The sequence below is a fragment of the Gambusia affinis genome, linkage group LG08 (assembly GCF_019740435.1).
Source record: "Gambusia affinis linkage group LG08, SWU_Gaff_1.0, whole genome shotgun sequence".
In the NCBI taxonomy this organism is placed as follows: Eukaryota; Metazoa; Chordata; class Actinopteri; order Cyprinodontiformes; family Poeciliidae; genus Gambusia; species Gambusia affinis.
This window is the reverse complement of record NC_057875.1, coordinates 5,676,957-5,696,690: the sequence shown is the minus strand read 5'-3', so window position 1 is coordinate 5,696,690 and position 19,734 is coordinate 5,676,957. Positions and strand designations below refer to the sequence as shown.

At 38.2% G+C, this 19,734-nt stretch overlaps 1 protein-coding gene across 1 annotated transcript in view; it reads right to left on the bottom strand.

Annotated features, from left to right (window-relative positions):
• The window catches only part of tspan18b (tetraspanin 18b), a 66,860-nt gene extending 63,902 nt beyond the window's left edge, over positions 1–2,958 (bottom strand). Inside the window, exon 1 of the mRNA XM_044126021.1 lies at positions 2,702–2,958. The gene's annotated coding sequence lies outside the window, so the exon portion shown is untranslated. The remainder of the gene's footprint in view (positions 1–2,701) is intronic.
• Between the last annotated feature and the right edge of the window lie 16,776 nt (positions 2,959–19,734).

Here is a 19,734-nt window from a genome sequence, read left to right as displayed (position 1 = left end):
ATCTGGTTAAGTCGCATTAACTGTCCTGCCAAAAAGAGATCCACCTCATCTGCAATGATGCCAGCTGAGATCAGGAAGGAAAAAAGTGGGAAAATGACACAGAACGGAGAGACCGCTGGCTGATTAACGTCAGGCCTTTAATGCTGTGCCAGGTCAGGTGGTGTCACGTATTTTTCAGCGGATACTGCCAGGCTAGCTGACAGATTTTGCAAAGACCTGGATGGAACGGCAGCTTTGAACTTATCACTCCGTCACATCCTGACGATGTGTTTTCGTTTCATTGTAATGTAAATGGTAAATCAAAAGCAGCATATTAACAGGGATACTATTAACACCTTAGGTGTCGTGTGTGTGGGCGGGTGGAGAGATAAAAACCCACTGGAATCAACTGAAATGTTGAACCCTTTAATTACAGCCCTCTTTGTCGCATTTATAAATTTCACTACCAGTTCACTAATGCAGCTGTTGATGTTTATTGTGTAAAAACTATTTCTTTTTCCGTATATATTCTTTTAACAAACGGATGAGAGAAAAGCTGCAGGCAGAGTCTAGTCATCTGTGTTGGCAGCTCCTCCAAACATCAATTCAACGGTTTCCTTATCTTTTTCCCCCTTTTCTTGACAAAGCAATTGTTCTCCAGCAACATGGTGAACAAACAAATCTCTGTTTTCTTTCCGTCTCCACCAGCCTCTTTTTACTTGGTTAGGAATAATGATATTAGACTAAAGAATAGCAGAGCTCTGCTCTCAGTATAATGCGCTGACAGTTAGTCCGTCTGTCAGTGTGTCCAGACTGACTGGCTGTGATGTGGTTCTCCTCTCTTCTGACATGCAAACGTCAGGGAGCTGCAGGGCCCCAACTCCAGGCACACTCACATGGACACTGCTGTGTGTTAATGAGTCCCTTGGAGACAATCTCCTGGGGCAAAATGTGATTAGATCCAGATTCCTAGCAGTTACTGTAACCAGACTAAATGCTTGAGTGGAATATAGAAACATCACTTTTTTTACCCTGACGAAAACAGTGAGAATTTAATCAATAAAATTGGAGTAATAATTGGAATTGGACACATTTTGATCAGCATTTTGGTCATAAATTACATAAAATAAAACAGCTGATAGGTACTTGAATAAATTAAATTCAACCAATTTTGAGCAAAACTGGTTAAATTGTAGGTAATTATCAAGATCATTACACTCACCTTAAAAAGAAACATATATAAGAATTGGGCCATGATTATGTCATAAAATGCTGGTGAAAGTTTCTAAATTTGTCCTAAGCTGGCATGTAAAGGTTCCTAGCAAATTTGACATTAGCATTGTCGTTAACTACAAATTAAAGCTTAACACTAATACATTAAATCTATTTTAACAAGATGGCATGCAGGCTTTTCAACTATCCTAACATAACAGCCGATTAGATTCTGTTCATTGGTAATAATTGCTTAAGGGTTGACAATCAAAGATTGCTAGATAGTTGTTAGTGTTAGCATTGTTGCTAACCCACTTCAAGCAGGATGCGAGTTTTTTAAATCAATTCTTACAAGTTATTAAACTTTTTCTCTCCCCTGAACACCAGATTTAAACTGTACTATAAGTGTTGGCATTGTTGTTAAAGTAGTGGAAACTTGTGGTGAATGTGGACCAATGGTGGTGTAGTTGTCTGGTAATTGGAAGGTTGTAGGTTTGATTCCAGCTTCCTCCTGTGACATGTTGACATTAAGGTACTAAACCCAAAATTTGCATATATTGACCTGTGTATCAAAGTGTGCTGGGATAGAGATGCTTTGAGTGAGTATGAAAGGTGCTTTCAAATTCGGTCCAAGTAACATGATACAAATTTAAATTCAAAAGCTTTCCAAATTAAATATAAGCTCTGAAAAAGTTGATATAATGATTCATACCACCCTTACTGTTCTCTGTTAGACACAGTATAGCTAATTGTTGACTAAACCAATATCTAGTAGATGCTAAAATACAGGAATTATTTTCATACTTTTGTTCTGCAATGTATTCTGAATTTGTACTTTGTGTTAGCCCTTTTCCTTATAATAAAGCAGCTTTCTGAGCCCGGACACTGATATAAGTCACATGTCTGATGTATAAGTGACTCTGTCCGTAAAAGTATTGACTTTCTCTCTCTTTTTCCTCACAGGACGCATTGCGCTCGCTTCAGCGGAGATCTGACAAGACAGAGGGGGAAGAGGCTGCTGAGGTTTTTGGATGATGCATCCCTCTGATTAATGCAAACTGACAGTGAAGTTCTGCCCTGCAGCAAAGGTAGTGCCGTCAGAGACATCCATCTGGTGACCCCCCACGTCCCGGCAGACAGCCTCTTCGGGTTGGGGCTGATCCGCCGTGGGAAGGGTGCCAGCTTGGAGACGGACGCACGGCGCTCCGGACCGGACCGAGCGGCTCCTGCCCGGCTTCTCGCCACGCAAAAACACCGAGTTTACGGGAAAATAGGAAAGACTCGCAATAATAAGCAGAAGAAATGCGATATGAACCAAGTCTGCACGGACCCGAAACATGAATGTAGAGCTATTTTTTATTAACTAACTATTCATTTCGTTACTTTTTCCAGCAAGTCATTAAAGGTGGGGGAAAGATGCAACTTGTTCCAGCAAAGTATGAGAAAGAATCCCCTTTAAATTCTCAGAAACATTCAACTTCAAACTCAGAAACAGGGAGCTGTTTCTTACCTCAAGGCGCAGCCGAACCTCAGTCTGTCTGTGGCGACCCGCTTCTCCTCAGAAACCCTCAGTAAAGACGCGACGTGGTTCTGGATGCTCCTGTTCGCCAAACACAAAATGCTAGTCAGAGTGGATGTCCACCGGAGAGAGTCATGCCCAACAGCGCCCAGCTAAAGCAAAATCCACCGCTCCACTCCTGCGAGCACGCAGCTGCGACTGGAGGCAGCAAACAGTTTGTTGGAGTCGGTGGAGGCTGAGCGGCTGATCCAGGAGCAGCCGGTCCGGATCCGGAGGGCGGAGACTCTGCGGCGGCGGACACGCCCTCAGCCGAACCGCACACTTTATGTTAGCAGAGCTGGGTAGGTGTAACTAGCAGTAACATTTACTTAACTACCTTTACTTAAGTAACTTTTTTTTCGAAGAAATTTACTTTTAGGAGTATTTTTACTGCGCTGTACTTTCACTTGAGTATTTTTATTATAAAGTATCTCTACTAGATTCTATACCAACTGAATGAAACGCAAACATGTTTTAACATGAAATCCACAAAAAACCTGCAATTTCTGTTAAAGTTTCACAAGTTTTTTTTTTATTATTGAAAGAAACTGATTTGGAATAATTACTTTTGCCTGGTTTTGTTGTGTTTTTATTAATTTGATCAATTATTTTAAATTTCAACGTTAAAATACCAAACTTTTCACTTAATTTTATATTTTGGTACGTCTAATTATGTAATTTAGGTAATAATGTTTCAAAAGCAACTGCAACCAGGTGGATTTTTAGTGTAGATTTAAAAGTATTCAAGTGTTTCAGATGTTTAGCACTTTTCTGAAAGCTATTCCAGAAAAGTGCTGGAATAACTATGCACAATAAATCTGTTCCAGATTTATTGTTTTAGTCAGAACTCCAGCAGCAGCGTTCTGGATCTGATTGATTTTTTTAGACAAACCTGTGAAGACGCTGTTGCAGTAATCAATGTGACTAAAGAGAAACCCATAAATGAGTTTCTCTAGATCTTGCTGAGACATTAGTCCTCTAACCCTGGAAATGTTCTCCAGGTGATAGAAGGCCGACTTTGTAACCATCCTTATGTGGCTCTGAATGTTCAGGTCAGAGTTCTGTCTGATCTCTAGTTTCCAGATGCAATAACTGAAGCTGTGCATTGACTAGAAAGTTTCTCTAGTTTCCAGATGCAATAACTGAAGCTGTGCATTGACTAGAAAGTTCCTCCTTAGGTCCAAATATAGTAACTTCAGTTTTGTTTGTGTTTAGCTGGAGAAAGTTGTGGCACATCCACAGATTTATCTGTTCGAATCATCTGTTCAGTTATTGGACGGATTCTGAAACACCTGGTGACATCATAATGTAGAGCTGACTATCACCACTACACCAAAAATACTTGGTCTTTTTGTGTTTTTGCAGTGTGGAAGGACAACATATTATGTTTTACTCCGTTATACCAATAATGTCATGGAGAAACAATACAGGGCAAAAAGTGTGAAGTGCAAATTCTGACAAATGAAGCCTCAGAGGACGGAGGAAAGCTATAAATCAGCTACTCATCGTCTGCAGAGGGCTGCAGCATCTGAACTCCAGAACCGACCCAAACACAAAATGAAAAGTAAAACCGATAACGCCCATCATAATGTTCACAGGCAGCATTCATAGCCAAATGCAATGATGGATACTTAGCATGTAGATATCGTTCATTTTTCCATGAAAGTGACAAAAGTAAGGAACAAATGAGTTCCCCTGTTGACGACCAGCACCAACTTTTCAGATCTACCACCTGATAGCTGTTGTTTGTCCCTGTTAATTATTCATGCTGTGTGCCTGTCGCTCCAGCCAGAAAAACAGGAGAAGGGCTTTTGTTCCATGTTTGGAGTAGGCTTGAAGTGTTTTCTCTCCCTCTGTGCTCCTCGTGTCACAGAATCTACTGCAGATGGAGAGCAAGATAAGCGCACCAGAGGCTGATCTTTTTGCCTTCTCCTCCGAGGTCGTGACACTGACATTCTCCCTGGCAAACGTGATACTTTCAACCCCCCGTCTCCTCGTGTTTTCTTTTTATCTCGTCCTTATTGCCCCTTGGGAGCGCTGCGATTTAAAACGCATTTTGAAAGCAAAATGCGATGTCAAAACTGGACAAAGATTAGCTTGGAGAGTTTGAGAATGTTGTCAGGATCGAGACGTGCGGCTGTTTAAAGTGAGGTATCACAGGAGTGAGTTGGCAGCAGAAGGAACAGCTGCGAGGTGTTTTCTTTTTGGCTCCGTGGGTATTTTCAGAGGACTTAGAGTAAAGAAAGGCTAAGAAAGGTGACTAAAAAAGCCCCTTCCACCATCTGAGCGCTCGCATGGATCACTGGTCAGGGGAGGAGTCCTCTCCAAGTCTCTTGTTAAGTAAAGAAACTGTTTGTTGTCTTTGGATAATCAGTGATTGATCAACAAATGCAGCTTGTACCCACTGATAAAGTAGCAGAAGTCTTTAAGACTTAACAAATAAACATTAATTTCAAGGTAAGAAAATAAAAATATCAGAATTAGTTTTCAATTTTAAATCCAACATTTTACCTGCCAGAAATAAAAGAGTATCTCCAGTCGTGGTGGTTTTTATATAAATTGGGGAAAGATAAAATGCAGTTCAGTTTCACACAAAACTCATAAAATGTAACCTATTAACAACCAGCAGAGAGCGATGCTCTGCTCTGACTGCACACATAACGAAAACACAAAATCCTACTAAGTAATTTTAGTTTAGTTTCATTTGAAATAGGCCTGTCGCGATAAACGAAAAATCGATTAATCGTACGATAAATTAAAACTATCTACGTCATTTTAATTATCGGCGTTATCGTCTCTTCCAGCCTTTTTCTCTTTCTGTTGATGACGCTAAATGAAAAAAGGCTCAACTCAGGCGCTCTCCACTGATCCTCCCTTCCTCATTTCCTTAGTGTAATGTCCAGCGCACACGACACCATCTTAGTGCTGTCGGTCGATTGTCGGCCCATTTTCAAAATCTGAGATCACACATTAGCCAAAAGAAATCCTAGGTATAACGGTTCGATTTCGATGCTACAAGTCCAGCTAACTAATTTTAAAACCGGGCATAAATCAATGCTTTACGACAATCTCCCTGCAACGCATGAGGCTCTAGTGTCAGCGTAACGTCCTGACTGAATGAAAATCATTAACCTATTTATGTCACGTTAACGAAGAACAGCTGAAAGTCAGTTTTGTCTTATTTCAAGTAAACTAAGACATCTGCACTAGAAACTAAACCAGAAGTAGTTGGTAGGATTTTGTGTTTTTGCAGTGCATGTTTAAAACCTGTAGAAACCTGGTCCAGTCAATAACTGATAGATTATATTTTGGTGTTTCTGATGCTGCCTGGAGCCACTGCCTTTACAGACCATAGAAAACAAACAGTTTTTACTCCCTCCTCTCATCAAGCAACACTGGCTGCCTTTAAATTGGAGGGACACAAAACTTTAGTTTGCTGAAATTCTGTCTCTCTTCCAGCCAGAACATCTATTACCAAGTCAGGTGACATATTTTCATTTCTCCTCTTAAGTTTAACGTGAACAGAAAAACATAAATGTCTTCATAAATGCATTTGCAAACTTTCTACTGTTTTATTTCACTGTTTGGTAACAGATTCATGCATTTTCTCAAGGTTTTTTGCTCTCGTTCTGGAGTTGATTTTTCCGACTCATCAAATCCAGTTGATCTCTGGGACACTGAACCCATCTCCTCTCTGATGCTGTTTCTATTTGCAAATAATCGTTTAAAAAGATAAATGTGCCACTTTGAAGCATCTATAAAACACTTCTAGGGATCCAAATTCTCTTCCTGATATTTGGTCTTAAAACAAACGTGCTTGAGATGTTGTCTTGAAACGCTTAACAAATGTTTTCAAATGTTGCAATCTAACATATCAGAAACCCAGATTCAATAAATGTACTAGTTTCTTTGTTCATAATTCCTTTTTTTAAATTGAAAATAATCTATTTAGGTGACAGGAAGTTTAGAGGAACCGCAGCGTCTCTAAATCGGATTCAGTGTGTCCTGTTTTCGGCTGCTGTGTGGTCGTCTTGTTAGTCCCCCACAAAGCAGCGGTCAGTATAATGTCCATTTTGTTCTTTGTCCACGCTAACCACATGATGCACACAATCACAGACGGCCCACGCTCTCTCGCAGAGTCTTCCTCAGACTCACATTCTTCTGGCACACTAACCTGCTTAATTTAATTTGCACTATGAGCGCTTTATTTTCACACACACAGTATTGGACCACATGCTGTCTCATTAAATAGGCCATGGTCATGCCTCACAAGTTTTCACACAGTGCTCCTTGTTGTTGTGCACACACACACGCACACACACACGCACACACACACCCACACACACACACACACACACACAAAGAGAGAGAGAAAAACACACAGAAACACAAATGGTCTTGAAGATTTCCCCTGGCAGGAGCAGCAGAATATTTTAATACAAAACATTTCTGTGGGAAAGAGATGGTGATCTGCTTTATGTTTCAATGCTTTTTTTTTTTAATAAAAGCATAAATGCGTAAACATTTTATCCTTGGTGATATAAGTTTAAACGATGGAAAGGTTTAAAAATCCCACAAAAAGTGTAAATTTAGTGAGAGGCTTAGGATGTGAAAACAGAAAAACCAGCCTGGAATTATTTAATTTGGAGTCTTTCTTGTTCTATGAATTATTAAATGTCTTTCATCTTTTTGATAAGTCCATAGCTAATCTGACTTTGAAGACTACCGCAAAAATCATCTACAGTATTCATTCAACTTGAACTTTTCCACATTTTGATAAAGTCCAATCACAACATTTATTTATCTTTTTTTTTTTTTTGAAGAACAATTTTGTTTTCAGAGTCTTCATAATTCATTTTATTTGTTGTTTTTGTTGTTTATTTATTTTGGATATTTAGAATGTCTTCCAGTTCCAGTGTTAGATGTTTGTTTGAATTTAAGGCTTATTGACCTGGGAATGTGTTCTTGCATTTTTATGCCATTATTACCATTATATCACTGGAAAATAGTCTCAAAATAGCAATATTATCGTTTATTGGGGTAACGTCTGGGACAATTTATCATTCATCAAATTTTGTTCTCCTGATACACCGACATATCACATAAAATACCAATAAAATCCATTAAAGTTTCTGTTTGAAATTGGTAACACTTTATTTGACGGGTTGTGAATAAGACTGTCATGACACCGTCATAAACATGATATAACATGACCATGACATAAGACTGTCATAAACATGACATGATACCTGTCATAAACATGACATAACACTGTCATAAACATGACATAACACCTGTCATGAACATGATATAACACCTGTCATAAACATGACATAACACCTGTCATAAATATGACATAACACCTGTCATAAATATGACATAACACCTGTCATAAATATGACATAACACTGTCATAAACATGACATAACACCTGTCATGAACATGATATAACACCTGTCATAAACATGACATAACACTGTCATAAACATGACATAACACCTGTCATGAACATGATATAACACCTGTCATAAATATGACATAACACCTGTCATAAATATGACATAACACCTGTCATAAATATGACATAACACTGTCATAAACATGACATAACACCTGTCATGAACATGATATAACACCTGTCATAAACATGACATAACACCTGTCATAAACATGATATAACAACTGTCAAACATGACATAACACCTGTCATGAACATGACATAACACCTGTCATAAACATGACATAACACCTGTCATAAACATGACATAACACCTGTCATAAACATGACATAACACCTGTCATAAACATGACATAACACCTGTCATAAACATGACATAACACCTGTCATAAATATGACATAACACCTGTCATAAACATGACATAACACTGTCATAGCCTTTCCAAGCATTTTGGTCTAGTTTCTGGTGCAAATACCTCAGGACACTTGAAATAACACAAAACTAACTTCAGCAAGATATTAATTTTGACTAGAAGTACTAGTTCCAAAGGTAGATGATTTCAATTATAACATTTTGTTATAGATGAAATAATCTGCCTATAGAACTAGTACTTTTCATCAATAATAAGAAATTATTTACTTAAAACAATAATATCTTGCTGAAAAGTTACTTGTGAGTTAGTTTTGTCTCATTTCCAGTGTACTGAGATATTTGCACCAGAAACTAGACCAAAAATAGTCGGTCAGAAGCTTTTGTGGCCTTGCAGTAAAAATAAATAAAATCTCACAAAATGATGATTTGGTTTATGAAACTTGTTTTCTTGGCAATTTTTTTATTTCTTTGCTTGAACAAACAAGTGAAGCTGAAGCGTGCTTCTCCAGAGCTCTGCACTTCGCTTCCCCATTACTTTGATTCTCATAAAATCCTCAAACATGAACCTACAGATAGGCGGTGAAGACGAGCTTGCAGCCTGAATCTGTCAGGGGACATCATCCGGCGCCCGGAGGAGACACGCCGTGCACCCGGCCCCCTCCGTGGCTCCACAACTGGAAGATCAATCCGTAAAAACGGGGTTGCATGTTGGCATTAGTTGTTCTCTAAATACCTTGTGGGGAGCCTGTAACACCCATACAGAGACATTGCCTCTGAATAAGAGCTGCTGTTTTAATTTTCCACTGTAAAGCATGAGTCATAATCCTGTTTTCCAGACTTTAACGTCGCCCATGTCTTTGTCTTGAGGGGGAAACTTTTGTGTGATATTTTGGTGTTTTCATGTTTCATGTAGTTTCTGGTGAACCAACACCCTAAACTCCTCAAAGACTTTTGTTAAGACACTATTTAAAATCAGTGAGCTTTCACTGGAAATGATGTGGGAATTCATGCAGCTCCATCTGGCTTACAGAGCCTGTCTGCATCTGTCATTTTAACCGAGGAGAGTCAGGCAGCGGTGACACTACAGCGTGATATTTTCACTCTTCAGCCAGCAGCTAACAAGTCATCTTTACTCGGAAACACCTCGACTTAAACAGATTTGCAGCAGCGCTACCTGTCTGTAACCTAGCAATGAGCCTCAAGCACCTTTTAGAGGAATAATAAGGCAAATCTGCAGGAAAATAAAAACATAGATTTAAAATGGAATTTGAAAGCTGCAATAACGCGGCATGATTTCTGTTTTTGTGTGCATTCCTCGGCATAAAAAAAAAAAAAACACCTGTAGGCAATTCAGGGCGATCTTTTCCTCCACCTTAATAATTACAGATGTCTACCTGCTGCAGCTCAGTGACAGCAGCCCGGGGATACAGGTACGAGTGAGGGAGAGGCAGCAGGAGGGGGTGAACTGAGTGTCAATCTTTCCAGATATATTATACACCGCCTCTGTCAGGAATCCACACAGCAGAAACATCTGCAAGGTCTAATCTTAACCAAGCGCAAACACACACATGCACACACAGTCACACACAATGCACCGGGGGAGCAAGAGGAGAGGAAATAGAGTGTGAAGATGGAAACGAGGAATGACTGGACCTGGACCAGTCGTTATGTGCTGATTCTCCAACCCCCCCCCCTCCTCAACCCACAGAGGGTGCAGCCATTTCAGGGTTTTGTCTTATGGTGGCTGGCCAAGCGTGGCTGAACTCTCTCTGCATACTGTACATCCCAGAGTCCCCAGGAGGAAGAAACTCGCTGATGAATGGAGGAAAGTAGGCCAGGAAATTCACCGCTGCGTCCCCTCCTCCTCCTCCTGTCCTTCTCCTTCATATCTAGAAATTTGGTTCACTGGGAGCGAACAATCTATTTGCATGTCCAGCCAAATATTCCAGTTTCATTGTTTTCCTAAAACGATTTTGTTTATCTTGGAACTGACACAGAACAAAATCTCCTCCTCATATTCTGTGTTTTTGACAGATACTAAAAACAAGTGTAAAAAAAAAAAAGTTTCATTCATTGGAGTTGCACATTTAAAGATTTTAGAAAAAAATCCAGCCAATAATTTGAGGATATTTGCTTAAATTGTTTTAACTAAAAATATAATAAAATTTTACATTTTACTATGCAAAATTCACATTTTGGATGTTTTTGTGCTTCCATTTGGGTTTCTACTGCTCAAAACAAACATCTTGTCGATTTTGGTTCTAAGTTTAGGTTTTTAGGTGTCTGGAAAATGAGTCGTTTCAAAAACCACCAGAACGTAACATCACAAATCAGCAGCAACTGCCCGTTACCTAGCAACCCAAACAGAGTTCCAGCACATTTGGTCAGCTGGTTGTATGCTGCGTTCACACCAAACGCGTTTCAAAATTGCACTCTGAAGTCAGAAGCTTGACATTTTACTCTAGACATGCGTCAGATGTGTAAAAATCACTCTGTGCGAGCGTCGGGATGAGCCATTGTTTTCTGTTGCCTGTCTCTTTGTACTATGGCGGATGAAACTGAGTGAGTGACACCAAAATATTATGTGGTGAAAGCTTCTGCAATAATAATGGAGGCTCAGATGTCTTTCCTGAACAGTTTGTGTTCAGTTTTTATTGAACATACAACGCCGACAGCTGATTACGGCCCAACGTGCATTGGGAGCTTCTTGCCTTTTTTTCCTCTCCCAGTTACTTTGAACAAGGGCAAATGAAATACTGAGTGTCTTGGTTTTTTTTACTGAAATCAACAGAATGTTGCCGTCGGACGTGTGTTTGAATTCGCCAAATAATTCAGAGATTTTGTGAGTTTCACAAGGTAGCTGGGCGCTAACCCTCGACGTGCGTCCACATAGGCTTTGAATTTAAACCAGGCGCTCTTGATGCTCATATCACGTTCAGTGTGAGCATTACTGCTATATGTGCTGTACAATGGCTGCTGGAAAAACCACTTGCTTTCTTTCTGAAAGGAGCTCAAAATAGGCAGAATTGACCAGACTGAAATCTCATTATCTGACAAAGAATTTGTGCAAGAAAAATGTAATGGACATGTTTTTGTATAACCAAATAGAGTTATCCTAACCTGTCCAAGACTTTTTTAAAAACATTAACTTATTACCAAATTTGGGTGTTTTATTTTATTTTTTAGAAGCAGCTGAGACCCAAATGGAAATACAAAAATGTGCCGAATGTGAATTTTCCATCATATGTTCCCTTTTAATCATTTATGAATTAAAGCCAGAGACCATAACTATTTTCTGCTGTCCTCCAGGTCTTTCCTCATGTCCTGTGAACCATAAATGACATTCCCAGACTCCGCTTTGGATCTGCAACCTTCAACCGTGCAACATTTTGACAGACATTGAGCCAATTTTCCATCTCCACTCAGAAAACTATTATGGATAAATGAACTATAGATGTAGCCTGAAATCAACTCCAGCGGCATCCGATCCACTGAATCAACTTTAGCAGTGTTTTCCTGCCAACTTCTGCTTGGATACCATCATTTCCTTAGCAACTGCCATGCCAGCAGCTATATGTGTGCATTAAATGCTGACGGGAACAGCAGGGCTCAGCTGTTGATGGAACACAGTTATCCTTTTTCTCATTACTGCCTGCTCTATGTGAGATTTACCAGGACACGGGGCAGCCATCAGAGAATTACGCATGTGTTTGCACAGCATGGCCAAGAAGGAGAACAGGCGTGCAGCTCGGAGACACCTGTCGGGTCCTCTGAGCAGAAATTTGAGCTGACAAACAGAGCTTTTTTTCCTCAGTTAACACTCCAGATGTCATCAGATACGTCTGTAAACACGCCTCCCAGAGGGAAACCGCTTAGACGTGTTCAAAGTGCCAGAACTTGCATGCATAATTTTATTTGAGATCATAAAACGCATCATCTTATGATGGCTGTGTTTGCTGCGATGTTCCTACATGCTGAGGAACTTCAGGCACACATACCTATTATACCTGATGTATGCCGAAGCTCAGCCACTCCGTGTTGGTTTTGTTCCTGTATGCATAAATAAAATATCTTAAATGGGGAAAAAGTAAAATCCTGCCAAATGATACGTCTCAACATGAGATGTTTTGTTTTTTTTGGATGTCTCTCCTTTCCAGAAAAGACCATCAAGTCAAAGCTACTAGATAGAAATAAATTTATGAGACTGTGAGAAAAACAAAACCTCCCAGATTAACTCCACTTGGTGTCATGCATTAAACTGCATTAACATAAATTGGTAATCAGGAGGGTAATCAGTTTAACAATATATCTGAAGGATGAATTCATTACCTATCCCACTGAACAGCTGCATCACATATTTAAAAAAGCAATCACTTTCTTAATATGTTTCCAATTAGGATTTATTTAACGGCAATCTAAGTAATTACCTGTAACTATTAGTTATGTTAATTATTAATCACACTAAGGTGTAATGATTGAAGCAGGTACAAATACAGAAAGAAACAATAAAAAGAAAAAGAAAAGCAAGTTTTTTGTCTTCATTACAAAATGGACGACTTATTTGTCGTAGAGGACGGATGCAGCAGACTTTTGTCTCTTGGGAATTATGACCAATTTAAGAGTAATGTAAGCTGAATGAGTAGCTGGTTTTGGGCGCCGTTGAGCTATTTCTATTGCATCTTTTGCAAAATCCTTAAAATAAGTAATTTCCAATATGATTGACACGTGTGGAAAGATTGGTGAGTTTTTGTGTAGTTTAGACCTCTAAAAGCCAATTTACTTGATGGAACAATAATAGTAAAATGCACAGATACAATTATTATATTGTGCTTACCTAATTGTTGCATCGTATCGGCCGATATTAGTCATTTCTTAACACAACAATATCAGTAATAAAACTGGGCCGATATTAAGACCTGATATTTATTTCCATCTTGTTGCCATCTGCTCTTGGTCATCTTTTTTCCCCCTCAAAGGTGACAAAATAGTACAGAAATATAATATCTATAAATATTGGTGATTGGACATTATATCAATATTAATATCGGATATCAAAATTCGGTGTATCCTTAGATATAAAAGGTGGTTATTTCAGGGTGAACACACTTATGTAGGGAGTTTATTGCAACGTTTATTATTAATATTATTTTTTCCCCTTACAGATTTGTTTTTCAACGTATGTTTCTACCTCATTGTTCAAAAATTGTATTTGCTTTAGAAGCTCTGATATAAATGGTGACATGATAGTGACTTCATAAAATGAGAATTATTTTTGAGTTTTAGAGTAACGGTAAATTCAGTCGATATCACAGTTTGGTTTAACTGGGAAGTCAAACAACTGACCGTCATGATAAGGGAAATGAAAAGTTAATGACGGTGAGTTATTTGTGCAACAGCGTAAAAGGCGAGAGATTTTCTGGTGCTGCAGGGATAATCTCTGTTATCAGGAGAAACTGTCACCCTGAAATTCAAACAATTACAGACAAAGGAGAATTCAGGAGGAAAACTGAAAACATGAAAGTTTGACCTTGAAATGTCCTCCGTGGTTGTGACTCATCTGATGGGAAATGGTTTTATTTCGAAGGCCTGCCTCATAACCCAACAAGAGTGAATGACAAACACACCACAGACAGTGGATGAGACAAGGTTTTACAGAAAATAAAAAAGGAGAACAGCGAGGGAATAAAAAAAGGAAAAAGTCGTTCAATTTCCCGTTCTTGACAGAAGTCAGCAGGTGGTTTCAGGGGAAACATGCGACTGCCGACTTTCACAATTTTTAAAATTACAAATCCATGAACCAGAGCGCATCAGGGGATGGCTGAGGCTTTCTTCAGTTGGCAGGGTAAATATCTGTCATGAATGGGATCCATTTCTTTGAAGTGATATTCAAACTCCCTTTAGGATGAGCGCCCAGCTCGCTTTGACAGAAACATTAAACTTTGACGTGAGACGTGGTTTTAGGAAACACTTTGCAGATACTAAAAAAATAATAATAACACGAGCCAACTCCGTGAGATTCCCCCGCTTGAGATTTACAACTAGACTTGTTGCACTGTAAAACATTTGAAGGCGGTTTAACTTGAAAATGAAAGTCCACCTGCTGCCTTGAAAATGCAATTTAAGTCAACAAGAAAATAGTTTGATTTTAACTTAGAAATTAAAGTTCATGAAATTGATTTAACAACAAGAGACAAGTTGTCTAAACATTGTTAATTATTACAATTACATTGTAAAATAATTATTTCACAGTATGCAAGAAAACAAATAGTTAAAGAGTCACATTTCTCTATTAATTTACTCACAATATCATGTTAAAATAAATACTTATTTTACTTTAGAATAATTTAAATTCTTGTTTCAAACTGCAGGAACAAAATTTGTGATCTGATAATGAATTTTATTAAACATCCCAATGAATTCAGCTCAGAAACATTTAGTGTGAACAGGACATTATCCTCAAGCTTTGCTAACTGAGAATTGCATTAAAATGAACATTTGCCTTCATAAAACACAAGAGTCAGATCAATGTAACGCACTTCCATCTCAGGAGACAAAAACATGCCGCTAAGCATTCTGGGAAATAGTTCCCACTGCTGTCTTTTTCTTCTTTCAGTTTTTTTAAGTGTTAACCTAAAAACTCTGGTTTATTCAACTCTTGGAGGTTTGACTAAATTAATAAAAAGTTAACACAACTTACTGCTGTAAGTTTATCTTTCACAAACTCACATTTAGGTTCAAAATCTAAAACTGGATAAATTTATTTGACTTAAAGAGTAAAAGATAGTAGACACAACTAAATGTAGCTCAAATGTTTTACAGTGTGTTTTACTTTGTTCCAGCCTCACCTTGGATCAGGAGTTTTCTGCTCTCCATCTATTTACTCATCGTGAAGGAAAACGCCTCGTTAAGTTCTGCTAACAATACAGATTCCTGGTGCTGTTGGATCTTTTTTAATATTAAAACTGTTTTCCTGTCTCACTCAGGCGATGTGACAATGTGCAAACCGCTGATAAACTTTAAGAAATTACAGTTGGTTTTCATTTAACAGCATCGCATCAACATGCCTACAGTACAGACCAAACGTTTGGACACACCTTCTCATTGAATTCAATTAGAAAGTGTGTCCAAACGTTTGGTCTGTACTGTAGGTCAAACCGAGAATAGTGGTGGCTGATTTGTTTTTTTTGCTTTATATTGTGAAACAATTAGTAAAGACAGCAGCAGGTAGCAATTACGCCTGACAGAAGTTAATTTATGTTTTTCTAACCTGAAAAATTAGTCTGCAGGGTAAAATGTGAGTCAAATGAAGAAACATGCAAAAGGGTAAAGTTTGAACTCCTTTCTTCTCCGCTCAATTCACAGGTTTTTATGTCAAGAAAAAAGGTGGATGTTTGCATCTGGTCAACCAGAACAGTGTTGATACAGTGGAGGTAATATTAGAAAAAGCAGGGGAAAGTTGTGCAGCTGAGTGAAGAGGCTCAGACTTTACTCCAACAGGGAGACAACAGGCATCCATAAAGCCTCAGAAGTTTTGTTTTTACAAACATTTTCCTCTTATAAAACATTTCTGTGCGATATTAAATTCACCCCAGCACTGAAAAGAAAATGTATGTCCTTCAACTTACCCACAAAATCTGGGGTAGTCTATTTTTCTCTTTATTTTAAATTCTGACTTCCTTCACAAATCTACCACATTCAGCAAAATAGCTGCAGAGCATCATGGGACAGAGATTAATCACCACTGTGGCTAACAATGAGCACAGCGCTCCTGGGGGTTAAATTCATTCAGCGTACGCCTCCCAGCAAACGTTCGCTCACCTTGGCCAAATAACTCAAGCACTGCAAAAACACAAAATCTTACCAAATAAATTTGTTCTACTTTCTGTCGAATATACCTTAGTTCATTTGAAATAAGATAAAACTAACCTAAAAGTAACTTTTCAGCAAGATATAGAAGGTAGTTTTAAGTCAATAATTCCTTAACATTGAGGGGGAAAATACTGGTTCAATTGGCAGATTATTTAACTTATATAATGGGAAAAATGTCTTGTTATGAGTGAAAAAATCTGCCAATGGAACTAGAACTTTTTCATCAATGTTAATGAATTATTGATTTAAAACAAGCTCCTATATCTTGCTGAAAAATTACTAAGTTAGTTTTGTCTTATTTCAAGGGAACTAAAATATTTGCGATAGAAACTGGACCGAAAACACTTGGTAAGACTTTGTGTTTTTGCAGTGTACTGACTCCAGCAGCTGTTGTGGTTGCAGGGTTGCTCCTAAATTAATAGCACCTGAAGCTGAAGGTTTCGATCCTCAATTAGATTTTGGACGTTCTTAAATCTGATAATAAACTGTACATGGCTAAATAGCCAAACTTTAGTTTTAAACTAAAAGTTTTATAATTGGGAACATACAAACCCGCTATTTTTCAAATACTCAACTTTTGAACCAAGTAAAATTTAAAACTGTACATTTCATGTTTAAAGTAAGAAACCATCAACTTCTAATACATATATACAAAAATGTTTTGTGACAGAGATGGGGGTAACAAGGAAACTTAAAAAAAAAACAACCACAAAGAGTTTTTGTATATCAGTGATGAGCTTAAACAAAGCACAAATATAAACCAACCTGTTTCAAATTAGCTTATTGTGAAATATGTTGTATAGGATGTGTGTTTCAAAGGCCTAAAATGCTGATTTTAAAAATGTATGTATAACTGTACATTGAATGATGAGAACATGATGTGTAAGTTTCATTCAATATGGGAATAATCACCCACACTGTGGTGTGTTTGAAAGAGTGTATCTGGTGTGGGAAGATTTAAATGTTTGTAGGTTATGAGTATGAAAGTGTCAGAAAATCATAAACTGCAAAAACACAAAGTCTTACCAAGTATTTTTGGTCTAGTTTTGTCCAAGGCTTTATATGTGTTACTAGTCTGAAATAAATTAATCATTCATTCAAACAGAAAAGTGGTGCAGCAACTCTTCACTTACTTGATGCAATTATCACTAAAAATTCATTTTTTGTGCCGCCCTGTGACAGAGTAGTGCCCTGGGTGGTGCGCCATATCCTCCTTTTCAAAAATCACCTCTCCACCTTTCAGATGAAGTTATGTTCTGTCTTTAGTTTCTGTGAGGTCAACTGTAGATTTTTAATAACGGCGCTAAAGGATTAGCCAAACCGTTTATATAGACAAGGCAGATTGTGAGACGGCGAAGAGCGATTGGTTTTACTTTAAACAAAAAGCTCTGGGAAGGAAATTGAAGGGGATGGGTTTTCCTCCTGTCCCTGCAGATTCAATAGGCTCCGCTCATAATTTAATCTGCTGCAAATCTACAATCGCTGTACAAGTCTTTGTGCTGCAGTTTCACCAGAAAGTAGTTCAGATTTGAAAGAACCTCAGGAGAAAGAGGGTAGATAAAAGAGGATGTGTGTTAGAGAACGAGGTGACTCGGCTAAAAGATGGAAGAGCCAATAAAAAATTAATTTGACACATTGCACTGAGATGACAAGGTGACCTTGCAGCCTAAAAAAAGCGTATTTTAAAAAGCTTTAAGTAAAATGTAACACAAATAAAGTAAATATTACTAAAAGTTGTAGTGAACTCTGCTAATTAAATTACATTTCTTGAAGAAAACAAGCCAGATCAAACATTTCTACACAGTATTTCCTTTACAGACAATAAGGCCAGTAGATGAGGAAGTTAAATGGGACCAAATAGACACCAAGTTAACAAGAAAATGATCATAAAGACAACAGAGACGTGATACAAATATATTAATGTTAAAATCAAGCAGAAAGATCTGAGCTTTTACATGCTGATACAAATGATCACTAAAGGATTGTTGTTGCATTTTAGGAAATAAAATAGTTATTTTTTTCATCTAGAAAATGTATTTATTTGCATATTTTAATGTACAAAATGATTAACGAAAAATCTGTAGAATGTGCCAATTTTTGTATCTGATTAATAAACTACTAAAAGTAGCTTCAGTCCTAGCTCTAGCTCTCCCAGCAGGCTAAAATATGTCTCTTATTATTCTGCTGTTTAGAAAACATAAATCATTTTATTTATTTAATGTCAGACAGGGAGGAAAAATGGTTCATGCATGCAAATATCTGATGAACAGAATAATGAAAGGTCAAAAAATCTCATTGCGTTCTGAAACACAGAACAGAAAAAGGAAAATAGAAGATTTTTCTGGTTGAATTGAGAGTTCACTTTGACTAAAAGGATAAATGTGGATTGGTTGCTGAAATGGGCAGTAGACAGTCCAAAATTCAAAGTCTGATTTATGTAACAGCAAAGCTAAGTGGGTGTTTTCACCTGTTTGATTTGAATATAAACCAAAACAAAAAGGTTAAAAATCTGAAAATAAAAACATGGAAAACAAAACAGTAGGAAAACAACTTTCAGGACTCAAATTATATTTAAATGCACAATCTGCATCACGCATTAAACCCAGCATCGTTATTCTCACGCTGCATGGTGCCTGTGCATCCTTAACGGAGCAGATGATCACAAATGTCTGACAAAGGCCACTTCATCAGCTCATGTCTCTGGTCGCCACAGGCCCCTGGCTCTCCTCCACTGCGAGAATATCTTCCAAACCGCATAAATATTTATGTCCATTAATAGTAAAGAGGCAGCACGAGTGGATGCATAATGCTCCGTGCTGGTCCTTATTTTCGGTGGGGAGATGCACTCCAACTGCCACGACGTCTCTGTCGCCATGACAACGGAGTCGAGCTCTCCATCGGAGCAGGACTCGGTTGTCCCCGCCGAAACCAGCAGCACCGGTTGTTATGTGGAAGAAGCGCGGCGACATGAATATTAATGCTGATTTGCAGCAACTTCAGCGTCTGAAGGACGTGTGTTTTCAGATGTAACACACTCTGCAGCGCATCTGAACAGGCGGATATCAAAAAAGTGGAAGAGAACATGATGGGATAACCTCTGACCTTCTGTTACTAAGCACATAACCCTTTGACCATATTGACCCTTTGCAACTACGTCACTTAATCATTCGAGGCGCCATGATGGACATTGCAAGTGAGGGACAGGAGTCTTGAACAGAACGACTAAAATTGTTTTTCAAAGTTGTTTTTGCCAGTTTGTTTATGGTTTCTACTTCTTCGAGTCGA